Here is a 6,886-nt window from a genome sequence, read left to right as displayed (position 1 = left end):
GGGGGGGGGGGTGTCAGGAGAGGTCTGCAGAACAATGTGGGTCAGCTGCCTGGCGGGGGATCAACCTCATGCTGCAGTAGCTGTGGATAGCTTCATAATGCTGTGTTTTAACCAACTGTGCCATCACGAAGGGCCCTGAAACCTAATTTTTTTGAGAAAAGGAAATGGTGTTCTGTCTAGGCCACTTTAAAGGAGCATGCAAAAAAGGGGCCTTCATGTTTTTTTCCTGCCCAGTGATTTCGTTACATCATCTTCACATTCCTTCAGGATAATAAACCAGCTGTTAACTAGATGGCATGGGGTAAGCCATTAAGTTGCTTATTATCTACCACTTCCACAAAAGTGAGGTAGGCACAGTAGGAAGGAAAATGATAAATGTGGAAGGAACGTGGGGAGTGCAAGCTGTGTTTGGGGGATGGTGAATAAATTAATCTGGCTGGGATGAAGAGAACGAGTGAGAGAAGGTGCCAGATTGGAGACAGCTGACAGGGTTTATTTCAGGCTGCAGAGAATAATTTTTCCCTGTAGGGAAAGTCTGACAGTTGAATGGAAAGTTTGGCTCGTTAACGTTGCAAAGCCCCACCTGAGGCAGCAGCTTCATCTCTGCTGCATTTCAAACACCACAACTGTTATCTCTACCTTATGAAGCATGAACCTTTCTCCAAAGTGCTTTTTGAAGCTTCTCACTTCACATAGATGGTTGAATTTAATTCTCCCACTAGGGGGCAGTCTAAACTCACACATTGGTGTGATCTCCTTTCTATGTCTTAAGATGAATAGCCCCCACTAATTTTTTTAAGGATGCATTTTACCCTCCTACTCATAGGATACATTTGTCTTTGAATATTGGCATCCACTCTACCAGGGCTGGAAAAAGTTGTGGGACAAGACAGGCTTATCTTTGCAGTGTATGTGCCTAGGGTTGCCCCAATTTTCCCCTGGACCCTGACACAGGAAGCCTTGGTTTAGCATCTTGAACAAGTGACTGTTTTCTCCTGTGACTTAGAGTGAGATATCTGAGATTCCTGTAGTGTTGCATGGCTGGGTACCTAGCACAGAAATAATTGTGAGTTGAATATAATTATATTAAAGATCCAGAAAGCACATCTCCAATGGTGGGATTTTAGGGCAGTGAGGGAAAAGTTTAATTTCAAGAAGATTAAGGGGCAGAGGTCCTTTCTTTGCTCTTGTTTCCATGAGGTCATTCAGCTCTCCAACTCATGCCTATGGCCTCTATATGACGGATTCCATATCATTAGCAGAGATTCGCCTAAAGCATTTGTCAGTGATGACAACTTCATTTCATCTACAGTATGTACAGGGTAGGGGTCCCTTTTTTAAAAATTTTTTAAAGATTTATTTATTTATTTATTGGTACAGAACTGGGGTACAGGCCAGAGATGTGGAGGGTGAGAGGATTCACCAGAGACAGAGTGGGGAGCAGACCAGGCATATCGACGAAGCACACTGCTGAGGGGAGCAGCGGGCAGGTCAGGTGAGGGCTGCCACACCATGTGGTCACTTCCGGGGCAGGTGGGAATCGAACTCATGCGGAAGTGGCTTTAGCTTCTTAGTGCTGTGCTTTAACCCGCTGCACCACCAGGGAGGGCCAGGGGTCCCTTCTTAGAGATAGGAACGGTCACTACCAGAGGGTAGGTAGGTGATCTTGTCTGTCATCTCCAGTGGAGAAAATGTGATTTTCTCAGCCTGAGTTGACATGCAGCATCATGGAGTTTCCAGGGACTCCCCAGACCCTGTGTCCTGCATAACACACATATACATACTTACCAAGGATTTATTGAGCATGAGCTTTGGATCAGGTAATAATTAGGTCTAGGAAGCCCCAGGTAACGCTAGCAGAGATGCCCTTGTCCTTAAGAGCTTGTGGTTTTGTTATCCTCCTTTCCCCTTTCCAGTGCAGAAGGAACAAGCAGCCCCAACACCCCCAGAATACTGCTACAATCCAAGCACTTATCAGGTATGTCTAGACACTCAGGTGTGCTAAGGAAGCTTCTGAAAAGCTAGTCATGAGGTACATTAGTTTCCTATTGCTGCTATAACAAATTGCCATGAATTTAGTGGCTTAAAAAGACACGAGTGGACCCTTCCTGGTGGCACAATGGGTTAGAGAGAAGCACTGTGCAGCTCTCAGCAACCACCTTAGTGAGAGCTCAATCCCCTACCAGGGGGCTGACCCACATGGCACAGCAGATTTCTCCTTTCTTGCCCATTGCTCCCCTCAGCAGAGTATTTCCTCAACCTGCCAATTCTGCTCCCCACTCTGTCTCTGGTGAACCCTTTCACCTCACACATCTCTGGCCTGTGCCCCAGTTCTTATTTTTATAAATAAAAAAATCTTTAAAAAAAATCACAGGTGTATTGTGTACAGTCTATGGATCAGAAGCCCAATATGGATTTCACTTAGCTAGAAATAAAGAGTTGAAAGGGCTGTGTTCCTTTCTGGAGGCTCTTGGAAGAATCTGTCTCCTTGCCTTTTCCAGTCTGTGTTTGCTGCTTATATCCTTACGTCCTGTGTCCCCTCACCCTCTAACGTTAAAGCCAGCATTATGGGAACTCTTACCATTTTGCCATTACTCCCTTCAGCTGGGAACAGAATTCTATTTTTAAGGATTTCATGGACTCGCCTGAGTAAATCCAGGCTACTCTCCCTCATCTCCATGACCTTACTTATTCACAAGTGAAAATCCTTTCACCATATATTCGTAAGTTCTAGCATTTAGGAGATACATACTTCCTCCCCTGGGGGTCCACTATTCTGCCTACCAGATAGCACAATAATCAGGGAGTGGCCCTTTCTAGGCAGAGGGAGAAGCTTATAGGAAGGAAGGTGTGCAGATGAAGATAGTGTGTGTTCTAGAAGCTGCAGGGAGTATGGTAACGGCCAAAGCATGGTCTACACTAAAATGAAGGTGGGTGTTATTCATTCAACACACACTTTTGAAAACCTACTACATGAGGTCCTCCCTGGTGGCGTAGCAGGTTGGGATGCAGCACTGCAAGCTGGCCACAGCTGCTTCAGTTCAACTTCCATGTGGAAGTGACCCACATGGTGCAGCAGACCTCTCCTGTCTTGCCCCGCTCTAACTGTTCTGCTCCCCACTCAGTCTCTGGTGAATCCGCTCACTGTCCCTGTACCCCAGTTCTATATGCATAAATAAATAAATCTTTAAAAAAAAAAAAAAGAAAACCTACATGAATGACAGGCACTGCTCTGGGGATCAAAAATTAGTGAGTCACAGATCCTGTCCTCTGAGGCTAGAATGAAAATCCAGGGCCAGGTAGTTTGTAGACCTGAAGCTCCCACTTTTCCCAGGAGCTATGTGGAACCATCCATTCATTTGACAAGCTTTTCTTGAGCAACTGTTAAACCCCTAGCACTGTTCTCTGCTCTGTAAATTCAGGCATTTAAAGCACAAAGTTAAAAAAAAAAAAGAGCCTGCATTTGTGAACATGCTAGTCAGTTTTAAGCAAGGAAAGTAGATGGTTGTGTTGGAAAGCACTCTCTGGCCAGGCCACTGGGAGCAGCAGGCTTGACCTCCCACTTCAACATTCATACCTTCCTGCTTTGGTGCCTTCTTTTCCCTTTGTCCTTCAACTGGGTACCCTGATTTAACAGTGAACATTCCTGGCATTGTAGAAGAAAGTGGAAATATGGGTTGCAGCCACTACATAAGAAAATGGCCCATCCCAACCGGATCCTTGCCACTGTGGCAAGAAGGAAGGAAGCTTAGAAGGAGCTTCCTTCATGTTCCTTCAGCAGCTATATTAACCTTGACTGCTTTCCTTAAACACCCCTCCCCATTTCTCTCAGCAAATTGCTTAGAGACTGTCAGGCAGCAGCTAGTCTTCTCAAGGGCTAATCTCTTTATGCACACTCCTACAAGGCCACCCCTATTCCTGGACCTCAACTCCTCTCACTTCCTCTAGGGCTTTACTAATCATCCAACTCCTTGGTCTTTCAAAGACTTAAACAAAATAGCATGTTTAAGTCTTTCCCATCTGAAAAAGAAAAAAAGGCATAAGATCTTCCCCTTGACCCTGGTCCTCCCCCCATCCTCTGTCTTAGATTTCCTCTTCCCATTAATTGTCAAGTTTCTAGAAAGACTGGTCTACATTCATCAACCCCTTGACTCCCTTCTAGATTCCGCTCTCCGATTCACAATATCCAACACATAATCAAATGTTATTTTTTAAGGGTTTATTTATTTATACATACAATACTGGGGTACAGTCCAGAGGTGGGGGGTGGCGGGCGGGATGAGAACATTCACCAGAGACAGAGTAGGGAGCAGAAAAGGCAGAGTGACTGAAATACACTGCTGAGAGGTGCAATGGGGAGACAGGGGAGGTCTGCTGCACCCTGTGGGTCAGCTCCCTGGCCTGGGATTGAACTCATGCTACACTGGCTGCAGAATGCTTCATAGTGCTATGTTTTAACCCATTGTGCTACCAGGGAGTTCCCATGATTAGGATTCCTAAGTTTGACTTGTATCTATCCTTTCCTTTTCACAGTTTCGAGATTCCCTGATGGCTCTCCAGAGGAAGCCTGGGCTCCCAGCCTAGGCTGCTAACCTGTATCAGGTGGGGGGGGTGGGGGGCCAGGAAGCAGATTTGCACTCAGTTTGAGGAGTAATTTGAGAAGAGTTTAAAAAATAGCTTACAAAGGACTGGCAGGGCCTAGGAAAACCACAAGGCTTAGAGTATAGCAAAGCAAGTTTTTCCATCCCTCCCTCCCCACCTTCAAAGGAAGTGGGTGATTACCAGAATTAAGAGAAGGGAGACAGAGGGAAAGAGGATAGGAACCAGCTGGGGAAGTGGTCCCAGAAAGAGGGGTCCTGAGGAGTAAATATGCAGACTTCCCCAAACTCTAGTCCCCCACCCCCACTCTTACTATGGCTCCCTATTGCCCGACTCCTTCCAGAAACAGAGGGCTTACAGCAGACCTGGAGGGCCAGAGGGAAATGGTATATCTTCCAAATGCTGTGTAATCCACCAGCAAGTTTTGCCCATCACATCATTCCCAACTTCACCTGTTACATGTTGTGTTCCCTCTCACTTTGCATGTCCTGATTTCTCTTATAACACAATTTCTTCTCCCTACCAAAATGCACCATGAAACCTTTGATATCCTCAACTCAGAGTGCGGAGCAGAACAGGTAGATTAATGAAGTACACTGCTGAGGGGAGCAGTGAGCGAGACAGGAGAAGTCTGTTGTGCCATGTGGGTCAGGTCCCTGGCCCAGAGCAAATTGGAGCTGCAGAGGCTGCAGCTAGCTTCCTAGTGCTGGGCTTTATCCTGCTAGGCCACCAGGGAGGGCCCTACTTGTGACTTTTCACCCCAAGATTGACCCACAATGGGTCCACCTATGGCACCTCAGGCTATGGGCTTCTCTCAGGTTTCTGGGCTTACCTGATAGCAGGCACTGAATAAGTGGTCATAAATATCTGTACTATGAACATGGCAAGTGAAAGAGCAACTGCTTTGCCCCTGCAAGTCTTAGGGCTCAGGAATAGGGTCCTATATGCTTTATGATGTGTTATCAGAATGGTGCACTTACAGTGTCTCACAAGAGTGGTAGGAGAAGCTGCTGCTATTGCTGTTCAGAGAGGAGCTGGACCACTCAAGGTCACACAGGGTGGGCAGAGAGGAAAAAGAAGCCTGTGTCCCCCCTCAAAGTCTTCTTTTCCCTTTTTCTCTCACCAGGGTTTCCTGCAGAGGTACATTGCATTTCTCACATTTCATCTTAAGAGACCAAGAAATCTGAATTGTCAACTCACTTTTCCATTGCTTCCTCTTCTGTGTAGGATGGCCTTTTTTTATTCAAATTCCCTTCCCAGCAAATAGTTGCCCTTTTATAGCACTTTAGAGCCTCTTTCAATTTTATAATCCTATGAATCTAGGAATTCTGTTTGGGGTTGTAGTAAGCTTTTTATTAATGAAGACACATTTAAAGGGCCCGCGTCTTAAAAAAGGAAGAAGAAGAAGACCTCTCTGAAAATAAAAGCTCCAGTGAACCTCAAACAGACTGGAATAGCAGCATCGTGGCAAAGAAGATGGTTGGCAGATGTTTCTATGGAGCCCTAGCTGGGAATCTTGAGACTTAAATACCTAAAGGGGACTTCAACGGACAAGGCTCAGAACAGGTGTGGATCTTCACAGCCTGGCAAGAACGAAAAGGAAAGGGAAGCAGGGCAGTCTGTTCCGAGAAAAGTGAACTTTGAGATCATAGATCAGTCATTATGCAAACCAAATGCAAACTGGGAGCCGGTCAACTCGCCTCCTTGGGGTGAATCCTCTAGGGAGAATTCGGCTAGATAGCACGTCTCCATGAAAAAGTCTACATTTAAGGTACAATATACTGTAAGAAAGAGGGTCCCCCACCCTTTCCACCTGCTTGCCCCCCTCAGGTGGTTGATTGCTATTTTCTGAGGCTCTAGGGTGGGGGGAGGTTCCACTTGTGCCAACAGAAAAACGAATGGGGTCGAGCCGCGAAAGCGCGAGACAGCTCCCCCTCACCCCACCTCGGTCCCGAGGTAGCATCGCCGTGGTTACCAAGGGAGAATGCCTCAAGCCCATAACTGGACCCCAAAACGCTGTCGTTTGCAGCAGAACGGTCTGGCTTTCACCTGACCCGGCGCAGAGGGGAGAGTAACGACCATCTGCAGAGCCCTCACCTAAGTGGGGAGTGAAAATCTAGCGCTGGGGTTCGGGGGCACAGCTAGACGCCCGCGCGCCGCGCTTCCCCCGCGCTGCAGGGGGAGGCGGAGGGCGGAGAGGTGAGGCCGGGAGGGAGAGGTGGAGGCGGTCAGGCTCCGGGACCCGCCCTGCTCCCGCCGGGACTCGCTGCGGGCAGGAGCGCGGCCG

This window comes from Condylura cristata, unplaced genomic scaffold (assembly GCF_000260355.1).
Source record: "Condylura cristata isolate star-nosed mole 26May11 unplaced genomic scaffold, ConCri1.0 scaffold00018, whole genome shotgun sequence".
NCBI lineage: Eukaryota > Metazoa > Chordata > Mammalia > Eulipotyphla > Talpidae > Condylura > Condylura cristata.
The sequence above is the reverse complement of the archived record's forward strand: the minus strand, read 5'-3'. Positions refer to the sequence as shown.